Source organism: Erinaceus europaeus, chromosome 2 (genome assembly GCF_950295315.1).
Source record: "Erinaceus europaeus chromosome 2, mEriEur2.1, whole genome shotgun sequence".
In the NCBI taxonomy this organism is placed as follows: Eukaryota; Metazoa; Chordata; class Mammalia; order Eulipotyphla; family Erinaceidae; genus Erinaceus; species Erinaceus europaeus.
Window position 1 is genome coordinate 44,879,608 of NC_080163.1, and position 15,214 is coordinate 44,894,821.

The 15,214-nt window shown below is 44.3% G+C and overlaps 2 protein-coding genes across 4 annotated transcripts in view; one reads left to right on the forward strand and one right to left on the reverse strand.

The window, feature by feature from the left end:
• PFDN1 (prefoldin subunit 1) overlaps window positions 1-15,214 on the reverse strand; it is a 964,801-nt gene that overhangs the window by 646,517 nt on the left and 303,070 nt on the right. The window lies entirely within an intron of this gene.
• PURA (purine rich element binding protein A) overlaps window positions 14,330-15,214 on the forward strand; it is a 145,608-nt gene continuing 144,723 nt past the window's right edge. Inside the window, exon 1 of one of the 2 annotated variants that reach the window (XR_009546416.1) lies at window positions 14,330-15,035. The gene's annotated coding sequence lies outside the window, so the exon portion shown is untranslated. The remainder of the gene's footprint in view (window positions 15,036-15,214) is intronic. The other variant, XM_060179113.1, reaches the window with a different exon arrangement.

Sequence of the window (15,214 nt, forward strand, 5' to 3'; positions counted from 1 at the left end):
AGTACTCTAAAACTCACAATGCTGTCTTTATATATACTTCCCAAATAGGGTGGAAACAAGATGTGACGTAGAGAGGGTGGAGAGAAAAGTGACTGGTGAAAATCAGAGTGTGACAAAGAGGGGATCAGGGTGTGACAAGGAGGGGGGGGTGGAGCAAAAACATATCATGAAACAGTGGGGATTGAATCAATGCCCTGGAGGGAGGTGCTTGTTAACAGCGGTTATATGAAGTGGTTATGTAAATAGAATAGTGTTAAGCAGGGGGGATTTAAACCAAATGAAACAGAAAGGGTCTCATGCATACCAACACTTGACCAGGTATAAAAGAAATAGACATGTTAGAGCTAAATTCTGGAAATTTAGAAATTCAAAAGCTATTATCTGCTGAACCAGTTCTTGCTCTAGACCTCCCTCACCTCTCTCTAGTCTCCTTTTTATTGCCATGTCTCTCTCCTTTGCCTCTCAGGCTCCCACTGTTCTCACAGTCATCCCAGTTCTGGGAGCAGAAACAGTATGCTCTGCAAATGCTCAGCCCTTAAGATTTGCTGAACATGACAAACTCAAGCACACTAAGGATGCAACAACTGCTAAGGACTAATGGGGGGGGGAGGTTAGATAGCATAATGGTTATGCAAAAAGACTCTCCTGTCTGAGGCTCCAAAGTCGTCCCAGGTTCAGTCCCCTGCACCACCATAAGCCAGAGCTGAGCAGTGCTCTGGTAATAAAAAAAAAAATTCACAAAGGGCTAATGTAGAGCTGCTTCAGTATTGTCTAAGTTCCCAAGACATTTCCATACTATTCATTTCTAAATGAATGTGTTTGTTCCAAAATGATTTTATCCATATGTTTTATTGAAATTCAATTTATTAATATTTATTTTGCAATTTATCTTTCAAAACTGTTGTTAGTGCCTACTTGGAATCATGTTTGGAGAATATGCTGAGAGTGTAGGGACAAAAAAGATTGAGAGGAGGGCAGGAAGCTAGTCCACCTGTGGGCTGCTTGCCTTGTCATATGTTCAGCCTGGGTTCCAGCTCTTGTACTGCAAGAAGCTCTGGTGATGTGGCCGCTCTCTCGCATGCACCATATGAAATAAAAACAAATAGTGAAATCATGCATTCGTGGACCTGCCCACTCCCTTCTCTCACATACACCAAGAGGTGCCTGCTCTCAAAGAACTTGCACTCTTAAAGGAGACAGACATTAAAAAAAAAAAGAAATAGGGTGGGAGACAAAGCATAATGGTTATGCAAAAAATAAAATGTCATGCTTGAGACTCTAAAACCTTAGATTCAATCCCCAGTACTACCATAAAACAGAGTAGAGCACAAGAAACAATATAAAAGTTGGACCTGAGGTCAGGCCCCTAGCCACCACAGAGAAACAGACATAGAAGGGGAGCTCCACAAGTGGGGCAGCAATGTTGTGGTGTCTCCCCCATGTCTCTCTACCACTCTGCTTTTCACCCTCTATCTGAAGAAAGAAAATAGACCCCCCAATACAGGTGGAATTGTACAGGTACAGAGCTCCAGTGAAGCCCTGGTAGCAAGAAAAACAAGTGGGGGGGAGATACAAACAAAAATTCAGTGAACAAAAAAAGGAAACCAAAGAGCTGGGTGATGATGCACCCAGTTAAACACACATAGTACTATGTGCAAGGACTCAGGTTTGAGCCCCACTCCCCACCTATAGCAGGGACACTTCACGAGTGGTGAAGCAGGTCTGCAGATGTCTATCTTTCTCTCTTCCTCTCTGTCTCTCACTCCCTTCTCAATTTCTTTCTGTCCTATCGAATAAAATGGGGGGGGGGTATCGTGTTAGCTTCCTGGGTGGGAGAGAGAGACGACCAGGGACTCATGGCAGAGCTGGGAAGCAGTATCTCTTTATTGACAAGCGGGGATGTGGTTCAACAATCTAATCTTTTCTAATCACAACACAATTCTGTCTTGCATCTCTCCTGAGGCGGAAGAGTCAGGAACAAGGAAGTACGTAGGATAGGGGGCGGGGAGAAGGAAAAAGTGGGAACCAGTGAGGATTAAACCAATGTCCCGGAGGCAGGGGGCTGCTTAGTTAACAGTGGTTATGTAAATAGAATACAGTGCCAAGCAGAGGGGATTAAACCAATGAAACCGAAGGGGTCTTAGAAGCATACCAACAGGGGGGCAGGGGAAATAGCTGCTGGGAGCGGTGGATTCAAAGTGCCAGCACCAAGTCCCAGCAATAAGTCTGGAGGCAGAGAGAGAGAGAGAGAGAGGGAGGGGAATTTTTCAATAAGAGAAAGAAAAGAGAGAGAAAGAGTGACTGAATTGAAAATGAAGACAGAATGCTACCTGCAAGGATAATCTAAGGAGTAGTATTTGTGCTGAAAGCTGAAGGGTGAATAGGAGTTGACTACATACAACTGGGAGCCAAGCACTTGAGGCAGACGGATAAACACCTGCGGCCATACCCAACCTGACCTGTTCAAAGGCTGGGAGGAGAGTCAATGAGACTGGAGATGTTTCAACATGGGGCAAGACTGTCATGGAATAAGATTAGAGAGAGTGAGTAGGGATCAGACTTCTGCTGGAACTTGCAAACCATGGCATAGTTTAAGCAGAATGGCCCAATCGGATATATTTGAAAAAGATTGCTCTGAGATATGGAGCAGATACTATAATCTTGCAGAGGCAGAAGTCAAAAGAGCAGTTAGGAAGCAGTTACAACAGTTTAGGTGAGGGTGACAGTGATTTAGATTAGTGGCAATAAAAATGAAGAAAAATGGGTGAAAGGGCCAGGCAATGGTGCATCTGGTTGAGCACACAGGTTGCAATACACAAGGATCCAGGTTCAAGCCCCTGGTCCCCCTTATGCAGGGGGAAGCTTCAAGAGGTGTGAAACAGTTTAGCTGGTCTCTCCCTCTCTCTCCCCCTTCCTCCCCCCTTTCTTTTTCTTCCTTTCTTTCTTTCTTTCTTGCCTCCAGGGTTTTATTGATGGGGCTTTGTGCCAGCACTATGAATCCACTGCTCCTGTGGCCATTTTTTGTTTTTTATTTTTTAGGTAGGACAGAAAGAATTTGAGAGAGGATGGGAAGGTAGAGAAGAGCAGAGAAACATAGACACCCACAGACCTGCTTCACCACTTGTGAAGTGACCCCCACCTGCAGGTGGGGAGCTGTGGGCTCCAACTGGGATACTTCATACTATGTGCGCTTAGTATGCCACCCGGTGCGCCACTGCCACTCCCCCCTCCCTTTATATCTCACTCTTGCCTCTCAATTTCTCTCTTTCTCTATCTGTTGGTCTGCTTCTAAATTCTGCTTCTAAGACCCCTTCTGTTGCATTGCTTGACTGACGCTGTGGTCTATTTACATTATCATTGTTTTCATTGCTTTAATCCCCACTGGTTCGCGCACTTTTACGAACTTCCTCTTCCTGATACTTCATCCTCAGGAGATCTATAGGACAGCTCTGTGATTAGAGAAGAGCTAGATCACACTGCATTCCCGCTCAATAAAGATTGAACTGCGTCCCACTCAGCCATGAGTCCATGGTCGTCTCTCTCACGCCCGTGAAGCTAGCCTGGCATCTATCCAAAATAGTTTTTAATTTTTAAAAAAAAAGAAAAATGGATGGAATTCAAAACATAAATTGAAAGTGGGAGCAAAAAGACTTTCTGGGAGATTGGATGAAGTAAGTAAGGAAAACAGAGAGGTTAAGGATGACTTCTTTTTATTTATTTATTTTTTTAGTCACTAGACACACTGATGGATATGGGGCACTTAGGAACATAATGGAGCTGGGAGAAATAGAAAGTTCCCATTTTTGACATATTAACACTAAGGTACTGGTTCAAGTAAGTTCAAATAAAAGTTCAATTATCATTTATATATGCAAGTGTGGACTTTAAATTAGAGGTAAGATTTAAAGCTCTAAATTTACAAGTCAACATAGTATTTAAATCTATGGAAATAGTTAAGAAGGTGAAAAAGTAAAGTTAATAGGAAAGAGGACCTGGAATAGCACTATTCAATAGAAATATGTGTGAGCTGTACATGTAATTAAAAATTTCCAGTAACATATTAGAAAAGAAAAAAGAAACAGATGAGATTAATTTTTTAATTATTATCTTTATTTATTGGATAGAGACAGCCAGAAATCAAGAGGGAAGGGGGTGATAGACAGAGAGACACCTGCAGCCCTGCTTCACCACTCATGAAGCTTTCCCCCTGCAGGTGGGGCCGAGGGGGGGGCTGGAACCTGGATCCTTGCACATTGTAGTATGTGCGCTCAACCAGGTGCACCACCACCCATCCCCCAGATGAGATTAATTTTAATAGCCCTATTAGTTGAAGTTTTAAAAGATGTACTCATATAAAATTGAAATATTTTACATTATTTTTAAAATGCTAAGTTCTCAGCCTCTGAGTAAATTTTATGCTTACAGTCTATTTCATTTCATACAAACTATATGTGACATTGCTTAGTCAAAACTTAACCCTGGGGAGTTGGGCGGAAGTGCAAGGACCGGCATAAGGATCCCGGTTCAAGCCCTCAGCTCCCCACCTGCAGGGGAGTCCTTTCACAGGTGGTGAAGCAGGTCTGCAGGTGTCTATCTTTCTCTCCCCCTCTTTGTCTTCCCCTCCTCTCTCCATTTCTCTCTGTCCTATCTAACAATGACAACAACAATAATAACTACAACAACAATAAAAACAACAAGGGCAACAAAAGGGAAAATAAATAAATAAAATTAAAAAAATAATAAAACTTAACCCTGGGGCAGAAATGGCAAAACAGCTCACTTGGAAGATACACTGCTCTACAAAGTGCGCAGCCCAGGTTCAAGCCTGGCCCTCACTCCACTGAAGGAAGTTTCAGTACTATGGTTTCTTTCACTCTTACTCTTTGCCTTTTTCCCTCTCTGCTCTACCTTAATAATAATAATATCTAAATATATCTAAATAAAAATAAAACAACATGAGTGGGGTAGATAGAATAATGGTTATGCAAAGAGATTCTCATGTCTGAAGTTCTGAAGTCCGAGGTTCAATCCCCTGAACCAGCATAATTCAGAGCTGAGAAGTGCTCTGGTTAAAAAAAAAAAAAATAGTGAGCTGCTCTGATATGCATGCAACCTAGGTTCAAGCCTGACCCCAAATACAATGAAGGAAGCTTCAGTTCTGTGGCCTCTTTAACCATCTCACTCTTATCTCTCTCTCTGTCTCTCTACGAAAGAAAGAAAGAAAGAAAGAAAGAAAGAAAGAAAGAAAGAAAGAAAGAAAGAAAGAAAGAAGGAAAGAGAAAGGGAGAGGGAAGAAAAATGTACTTTAAAAATATTGGTAAAAAAAAATTGGTCAATTGTTTTCAATGTTTATAAGAAGTTGAGTAAGGAGTGGCATACCTGATTAAGCGCACACAAAAACTAGGGCTCAAACCCCTGTCCCCACCTGCAGGGAGACAGTGAAACAGTGCTGCAGATATGTTTCCCTCCCTCTCTATCTTCCCCCTCTCAATTTCTCTCTCTCTCTTTTTTTTTTTTTAACCAGAGCACTGTTCAACTCTGGCTTATGGTGGTGCAAGGAATTGAACCTGGAACTATGGAGCCTCAGGCATAAGAGTTTGTTTGCATAACCATTATGCTATCAACCCCTGCCCAATTTTTCTCTGTCTTCATCCAAAATAAATAAATAAATATTTTAAAAGAAACAGCAGTTTTTTGTTTTCTTATATTTGTTATTATCTTTATTTACTTATTGGATAAATACAGCCAGAACTTGAGAGGGGGAAGAGGAGATAAGGAGGGAGAGAGACAGAGACACCTGCAGCCCCACTTTATCACTTGAAAAACTTTCCTCCTGCAGGTGGGGACCAGGGGCTCAAACCTGGGTCCCTGTGCACTCAACCAGGTGGTCTACTACCTGGCCCCAGAAAAAAAAAAAATTTTAAGAGGCTGCGTAAGATGAGAAAAAGAAATATACTTTCCCCCCCAACACTTGCAGACCTGCTTCACCGCTTGTGAGGTGCCCCCCCCTTCAGGTGGGGAGCCGGGGCTCAAACCAGGATCCTTACACCAGTCCGTAAGCTTTATACTATGTGCGCTTAACCCACTGCGCTACTGCCCAGCCCCAGAATATACTTTTTGAAAGTAAAGAAGGGGGGAAAGTAAAAGAAAAGAAAAAGCAATGGACTTTAACAACACCAAGGCCATCAGTGACCTTGACTGAATCTATTTCAGTGGAGTAACCGCTTCCTGCAAGGAGCCAGACAGAGTCAATGAAAGGTAAGGAAGTGGTAATGGCCAATATAAACAACTATTTCAACAAGTTTTTCTGTCCAGGGCCAGGAAATAGCTGACTTGGTAGGACAAGCACCTTACCATGCTTGAGGCCCTGGCTATGGTGCAAGGACCTACGTTTTGAGCTCCAGAACTACACGGAAACACCACAACCAGAGGAAGCTCCATGGGTGGCAGAGCTTTGCTGCGGTTTCTCTCTTCCTCTCCTTAATGACCTATCACTCTATTCTTCCTTCTATCTAAAACAGAGAGAGAGAGAGAGAGAGAGAGAGAGAGAAGAGATGGAAGGACAGTTGGCCCGGGAGTGGTGGTATCATTCATGTGAGATGCCCCAGTGCCACATTAAAATAAATTATTTTCTGTGCAAATGAAGTCAAGGGAAGGTTCGTACCCAAACAGGAGATGCTAGAACATGCTAACATGCTGATACATGTGCTCTGGTAGGAAGAAAAACTGTTATGGAAGATGGGATAAATGAAGAAGCAACAACCTTTAGAAAACCCAAGAGAATGGGCACCAGAATGTGAAGAGAGGCTGGGTGGTCCAGGAGATGGCACAGTGGATAAAGCACTGGACTCTCAAGTATGAGGTACCCAGTTCAATCCCCAGCAGCACACATACCAGAATGATGTCTGGTTCTCTCTCTCTCTCTCTCTCTTCCTCCTCCTCCTCCTCCTTCTATCTTTCTCATTAACGAATAAAGAAAATCTGAGAGAGAGAGAGAGAGAGAGAGAGAGAGAGAGGCAGAGGCAGGCTGGTCTTTGACAGGAAAAGTGATTCTTCAAGGCCAGATTGTGGTGTACCTGGTTGAGTGCATAAAGATCCAGGTTCAAACCCCTGGTCCTCACCTGCAGGGGGAAAGCTTTGCAAGTGGTGAAGCAGTATTGCAGGTGTCTCTCTCCCTCTCTATCACTCTCCCCTCTCAATTTCTGGCTGTCTCTATCCAATAAATAAATGAAAATATTTTTAATTGGGGGGGTGGCACATCTGGTTGAGCATACAGATTATAGTGTACAAGGACCCAGGTTCAAGCCCCTGGTCCCCACTTGCAGTGGGAAAGCTTCGTGAGTGGTAAAGCAGGGCTGCAGGTGTCTCTCTGTCTCTCTCCCTCTCTATCCATCCTCTCTGTTTCTGAAAGACTCTATCTAACAAATAAATAAATTAAATTTTTTAAATAAAAAAAATTTTTTAAATTTTAAGTGATTCTTCTATGATAACAGGAAAAAAAGACAGTCTGAATACCAGAGTAGAGGTAGAGATTGCTTTATGGTGAACTGGGTAATGGTTCTTAGTTTTTGAACTGGGAGACAGTTCACTTAGTAGTGCTCATGCTTTACCTTGTGCAAATCCTGGCACCACATGGGAGCACCATGGCAACTGGGCAAAGTTCTATGGGTGATAGAGTAGTGATTAGGTCTCTCTCTCTCTCTCTCTCTCCCCCCCCATCTAAAATTTTTTTTTAAAGTTGAAGAATGAACCCTTGAGCAGTAGTGGAGTTGCACCTGTTTGAAACTCCAGCACTACAAATAAATAAATATAAAAATAAAAGAAAGAAAGAAATTTTTACTTTGATAAGGGACTTACATCATAACACACACACCACTGAGAAATGCAAGTTAGAAAATGAGTAGTGTTCATATCAAAGGGGGAATCTGGGAAACAATACTCTTTCTCTTGTCTTTCTTTTTTAATTTTTATTATCTTTATTTATTAATTGGATAGACACAGACAGAAACTGAGAAGGGGGTGATAGAAAGGGAGAGAGAGACAGAGAGACAACTACAGCCCTGTTCACCACTCATGAAGATTTCTCTCCTGCAGGTGGGGACCTCTTTTCTTTTTTAAAAAATATTTATTTAATGACTCAGAAGTTGCACAGTGGCTAGAGCACTAGACTTGCAAACACGAGGTTCCAAGTTTGATCCCTGGCATCTCATGTGATAAGAGTGATGCTCTGTCTCAACCAAATCAATGCAACCAGTACCACCTTGACATGTTTACTTGAGATTGTGTCCAGAGATGCCAGGCATGGAATATCAACCCTTCAATTCCATTACTCTGGTGAGACCTTTCCTAGCTTATAGGACTCTTTTATTCCATTTCAGGCGGTGTACTTCCTAACAAAGCCACAGAACCTAGATATAGACCAGGGCCCTTGAGAGAGAGCACAGGTGCACACGTCTCCATAAGTTGAGGAAAAATATATAGCTTAAAGCAAAAGTGTGCAATAGTTTGCAGTGACCCAACAAGTGCAGCAAGTAGAAAGACCTAAAAAAAAAAAAAAAGACACTATAAAGTACTTAATCGAATAGTTTCTACTTGTACCTAGATACCTTCCTCACCTACATCCTATTTCACTTCCTTCAATCACTCCAAGGCTACCTTTGTCAGAAAAATAAGGACTACAAAAGCCAGATAAGGGCAAGAGACTAGCATACCTTAATGATGACTCTTTTGGTCACTACCAGGCCACCTCACTATCTTGGCGCTAGTCAGAGAATCCTGGGATTCCCACATAGACATAATGGGCCTAGACTTCTAACAGATCCCTCTCTCCACTGGTCATCTCCATCAGGAGCAACATAGTGGACCCTCTTTTAGGTCTCTACAGGACCTTGTCCTCAATGTGGAAGAACAATGGTAATGACTGCCCCATTCTCAGAAGGGAAGTTGGGTCAACATACTCTGCCACTTGAGGAAGACCAGTCCAGCAATGAGGGCAACCTAGAATGTTCCCAGCTATAACCATAGAATGTAAGCTCAGACCTATAGAGATATAGAGGTTACACAGGCTACTCTGCTGAATATGGGCCCCAGATCAAATTGATGGGCTTTACAGTTAACAATATTTATACACTTTTCCCATATTTGGGAGCTACTCTCTTCCCTGATCAGGCTTTCTAGTCCTATTTCCAACTCTGACACCATTTCCCCTAGACAATACCTTTGGTCCACCTGCATGTTAGCTATCTAGCTCAGGCAAAAATTAGTAAAGTTGGGAATCCGGCAGTAGTAGTGCAGCAGGTTAAGCGCACGTGGCGCAAAGCGCAAGGACCGGCAAAAGGATCCCAGTTCGAACAACAACAGCAATAACAACAACAATAATAACTACAGCAATAAAAAAAGCAACATGGGTAAAAAAGGGGAATAAATAATAAATAAATATTTTAAAACATCTTTAAAAAAATTAGTGGGAGTCGGGCAGTAGCGCAGCAGGTTAAGCACATGTGGTGTGAAGTACAAGGACCAACGAGAAGATCCCGGTTAGAGCCCTAGCTCCCCACCTGCAGGGGAGTCACTTCACAGACGGTGAAGCAGGTCTGCAGGTGTCTGTCTTTCCTCCTCTCTGTCTTCCCCACCTCTCTCCATTTCTCTCTGTCCTATCCAACAACAACGACATCAACAACAACAACAATAATAAGATCAACAAAAAACACAAAAGGGAAAATAAATAATAAAAAATAGTAAAGTCATGGGCCCCTTGGAATATACCTAAAATAGACCTACTAACTTTTTCCAAAATGGAAAACCCAAATCTCATCTGCTATATTCTTACCTTTAGGTTCCTGATTATTAAACAAGTCATTTTGCTTTAAATCTTAATGCTATTTCAGCCACCAAGTTACAGATGCTACCATGACGCCAACCTATTTATTTTTTCCCTTTTGTTGCCCTTGTTGTTTTATTGTTGTCGTTATTATTGTTGTCGTCATTGTTGGATAGGACAGAGAGAAACAGAGAGAGGAGGAGAAGACAGAGAGGGGGAGAGAAAGATAGACACCTGCAGACCTGCTTCACCGCTTGTGAAGCAACCCCCGTGCAGGTGGGGAGCTGGGGGCTCGAACCAGGATCCTTAAGCTGGTCCTTGCACTTTGCACCACGTGCACTTAACTCCACAGTCCCCGACTCCCACAAATAAATCTTTTAAAAGGAAATTTTTGTTACGGTGGGGGTAGGTAGCATAAAAAAGATACACTTATGCCTGAGGCTCCAAAGTCCCAGATTTAATCCCGGCACCACTATAAACCAGAGCTGATCAGTGCTCTGATAAAAACAAAACAAAAGGGAGTCGGGCGGTGGCACAGTGGGTTAAGCGCATGTGGCGCAAAGCGCAAGGACCGGCGTAAGGATCCCGGTTCCAGCCCCCGGCTTCCCACCTGCAAGGGAGTCGTTTCACAGGCGGTGAAGCAGGTCTGCAAGTGTCTATCTTTCTCTCCCCCTCTCTGTCTTCCCCTCCTCTCTCCATTTCTCTCTGTCCTATCCAACAACAAAGCAACGTCAACAATGGCAATAATAACCGCAACGAGGCTGCAACAACTAGGGCAACAAAAAGGGGGAAAAATGGCCTCCAGGATCGGTGGATTCATGGGAGCCCAGCAATAACCCTGGAGGAAAAAAAACAAAACAAAACAAAACAAAAGAAAAATAATTGTTACTAATACAGCCATTTCTAATTCTCAGCCAACTCTACTTCTAATAACATGGTTTAGTCTTCTCTTTATATCTTTAGCTACTTTTCTATAAATCTCCCATGTATGTATACACACACACACAAGATGGTGAAGTTTTTCATTTGTACTAAAGGTATATTGCTATCTTTAAATTCATTCATTTATTCATATTTATTGACCAACTATTATGATCCTAATACTAAATTTGGTTCTGAACATAATATAAAAGTGAGTGAAAATAGCACAACTCTTGCCCCTAAGGAACTTGTGAACCAAGGAGGGACACAAGCATTAATCAAATTACTGCAAACAGGGGCCAGGGATATTGTTCAGTGATAGAAGACATAGAGAGCACGCTTTGTCTGTCTATGTCCCTGGGATATATTTCCAGCACAGTCACAAAATTACTGCTAGTGAAAATTATATGCTAGGCCCTGGGGAGATAGCATAATGGTTATGCATAAAGGCTTTCATGCATGAAGCTCTAAAGTGCCAGGTTCAATCCCCCACACCATCACAAGCCAAAGCTGAATAGTGCTCTGGTGAAAAAAGAAAAAACAGACTAAGACCTTGTCAACTTTGTTCAGTACTGCGTTCCCAGTGGATAGAAGATAAGGATAATAGTTATAATACCGTGATCCGGGAGGTGGCACAGTGGTAAAGCTTTGGACTCTCAATCATGAGGTCTCGAGTTTGATCCCCAGAAGCACATGTGCCAGAGTGATGTCTGGTTCTTTCTCTCTCCTCCTATATTTCTCATAAATAAATAAAATCTTTAAAAAATAGTTATAATACCATCTCTTAACTCCAATTATATTCAAGAACAGTATATGAATTATAATGTTAACATTTCCTAAGCAACTCACACAATTCTTTTTTAGTAAATAAATCTATTTTGTCTTTTTACTTATTTATTTATTATTGGATAATGACAGAGATAAATTGAGAAGGAAGAGGGAGATAGAGAGGGAGACAGAAAGATAATCAGCTGTTCTGTTTCACAGGGCCTCAAACCTGGGTCCTTGGGCACTGTAGTATGTGTGCTTGACCTGCTGCGCCACCACCTGGCCCATGCATCATTCTCTACAAACAGCTTCCATATACTAAATGCAAAGCATTTTATCAATGCCTCTGTAAGGTCACATTTTCATAAAGGCAGGCTTACTCAATTATGTGTACTCAAAGCCTCATACAGTTTCTGAAAGACAATAGGTTCTAAAAATAATTGGTCTCTTGAATAATATCAATCAAGTATATAAGAACTCTCCACAAGAGATTTAAAACTTATAAATCAAGAGGGGTGGGGTAGGGGCTAGGTGGGAGTTTACTTGGGTAAGCACACATATAACAGTGCACAAGGACCTGCGTGCAAGTCCCCAGTCCCCACTTGCAAGGGGAAAGCTTCACAAGTGGTGAAGTAGAGCTGCAGATGTCTCTCTGTCTCTCTCCCACTCTACCTCTCCTCTCTGTCTCTATCCAATAATAAGTAAATAAATATTTTAAAAGAGGGGTGAGGTATAAAATTAAAACACAGGCAGCAAATATTTTACTTATAGAGGCAATCCATCCGTTTACAGATAATAATTCCAGAAACAGAAGAAAATAAAAGCAGTTATTAATTTTTGATAGTGGCATCTTGGGTAATGTTTTCTTCCTTAAATTCCTTTCGTTATTACTATTATGCTATTTATGTGATAAACATGTTTTTTTTAACTTTTTAAAAAATTTTTAAATTTATTTTATTTATTTATTCCCTTTTGTTGCCCTTGTTGTTTTATTGTTGTAGTTATTATTGTTGTTGTCGTTGTTGGATAGGACAGAGAGAAATGGAGAGAGGAAGGGAAGACAGAGAGGAGGAGAGAAAGATAGACACCTGCAGACCTGCTTCACTGCCTGTGAAGCGACTCCCCTGCAGGTGGGGAGCCAGGGTTCGAACCGAGATCCTTATATGCCGGTCCTTGTGCTTTGCGCCACCTGCACTTAACCCGCTGCGCTACAGCCCGACTCCCGATAAACATGTTTTGTAAGACTACAAGGTTCAACAAATACCCAGTCATTCTCCTAGAGATAGGGAGAAACTTTAAGAATTCTTTTTCCTGGAGACCACAATAATTTAATGTCCCATCAATTCTCCCAGTGTTTCCCAACAGAGGGGCCACCACACTCCCTCCTCCCCCACTTTTTTTCTTTGTACTCAGGATGAAACCAGGGCTTTATGTCCTGTAGGTGGCACACCCCATAGAACATAACATTTTCATCACTTGCAAGGACTCAGATGTAGTCCCCAATCACCACATGGGACCGCCACGAAAAGGGAAATCTTCACAAGCTGCAGAGTAGTGTTGTGGCATCACTCCTTCTCACTGTGTTTCTCCCCTGATTTGTCTCTCATCCTCTATCTGGAAAAAAGAAAGAACAGTAGAATCAAGTCCAAAATCCTCGCCAAAGTGCTGGAGGTTAAAAAACAAAAATTCCAGGGCTTTGCATATGCACTCTGTTGCTGAGCAGCCTTCCTGGTCCCCAGGCATGGCATTGGCATAGGTATATCTTTTGAGAGTGAGTGAGAGAGAGAGAGAAGAGAGGGAGAGAGACCAAAGCATGCTTCACCGTCCATGGAGTTCCACTTGTCTCTGTTCTTGATGCTTTCATGTAGTGCTGTGGATCAATCCCTGGAACTCAAGCAAGGAAGGCATTCATTCTACCCACTAAGCCATCTCACCTCCCTATATCTTCTTTTTAAAAGTCCAAGTCAGCCTTAATTGACTGTTTCACCTTGTTCTGACAGTATTTGTGTGTGCATGTGTGTGTGTGGGGTCTTTATACATAACAAGAGAATAATTCTGGTTACAGAGACTGGGCAGTGGTGCACCTACACACATTCGCATGTGCAAGGACCTGGGCTCAAAGTCCAGTCCCCACCTACAAGGGCGAAGTTTCATGAGTGGAGAAACAATGCTGCACGTGTCTCTCTTTCTTTCTCCCTGTTTTCCCCACCCCTCTCAATTTCTGTCTTTATTAAAAAAAAAAAAAAATGCTTCCAGGAGTGTTGGATTCGCCATGCAGGCACCGAGCCCCATTGTGACAACCCTAGTGACAACAACAAATAAAAATACATTTTAAAAAATCTAATTACAAATCTGACCAAGTATTGGTAAGGGGGAGAGGAAGGAGCACAATATGTGCAGGGTATGTTGGTGAGAGCTTTTCAACCACAGGGCCTAGTGGTGCTGACGATGGGTTAAGGGGCCTGGGCAGACAGCATAATGGTCATACAAAAAGACCATACCTGAGACTCTGAGGTCCCGGTTCAGTCCCCAGCACCACCATAAGTCAAAACTGAGCAGTGCTCTGATCATACTCTCTGTACCTCTCTCATTAAAATAAAATATATTTTAAAGGGCGGGAGGTGTGTGAAGGATGTGTGAAGTCGCATATGTGGATGCCCCAGGCTACCTCAGCTAGGGGGTAAGCTCAATCACCTCCAGCAGGGGGTGCACCTGCACTGCAGTTTCCACGGCCACCGGGATCCCTGTGGCCTCCTCTGCCTGCTGCCGCGGAACCCTTGCTGTTGCGCCGCTGCTGGGCGGGTTGCGGTGCGTGCAGAGGCTAGAGAAGGAGCGCCAGCTGCACCTCAAAGGCAGGCCGGAGTGAGGCCATTCTCCCGCGCGAAGGCGGCGATGCTCCGCCAGGCGCATGGAGCTGGCACAGGCCTTGCCACACAGCCGTGTGCAGGCGGCTGAGGTCGTGTGCGTGGGTGCTGTGACCCAGCCCTGGCCGTAGGCTGCGCACTGGGCTGGCCGCCCGCCCCCGCAGAAGCGCCGCTGTGCCTGCAGCGACGCCTCTGCGCTGACCGGCTCCTGGCACCCGCGTCCGGCAGCGCCTGTAGGGGCCGCGTCTCCGAGGGTCGCCAGGAGGCGACAGGTGAGCTAGCATCCCGTGGCGCCCGAAGGCTTGGGGGTTCATTCGCCAGGCCTTCTGCAGACCCCACAGCCGCCTGAGTCGAGCAACTGGACACACTTTCCCTCCCCCGGGGGGTGGGGAGCAGACAACCCCCGAGCGGCCGCTAGGACGCGTCGGCGCTGGTGCCCCCGCCCTCCAGCAGCGGACCGAGCTAGCCGTTTGGGGGCGCTCTGGAGCGCAGGCGGCAGTGCGTGAGCGGCGACTGGGGTGGGGACACGCATTCCGCTCTCCCGGCCGCCGGCGGGGAGCTGCCTCCACTGCAGGGAGCTAAGCGCGGAGGCCTGGCCGCAGTCCGCTCCGGCGCAAGCCGCGCCCCTGAGTGAGGGAGCCGCGGGCCCCCCAGGCTGCCAGGTGAGTGAAAGGGCTCGGAGCAGTCCGTGTGGCGCAGGGCCGCTCGCCCGAGCGTGTGCGCGAGCGCTTGCACACTGGACACTTCCTGAACTCACCCTGCCACGAGTGCGGCCAGGTATGGCGCTATTATAGGCGGTGCGCCACATGATCGGGCCGGGTCCCCTGCTGTTCCCAGCGGC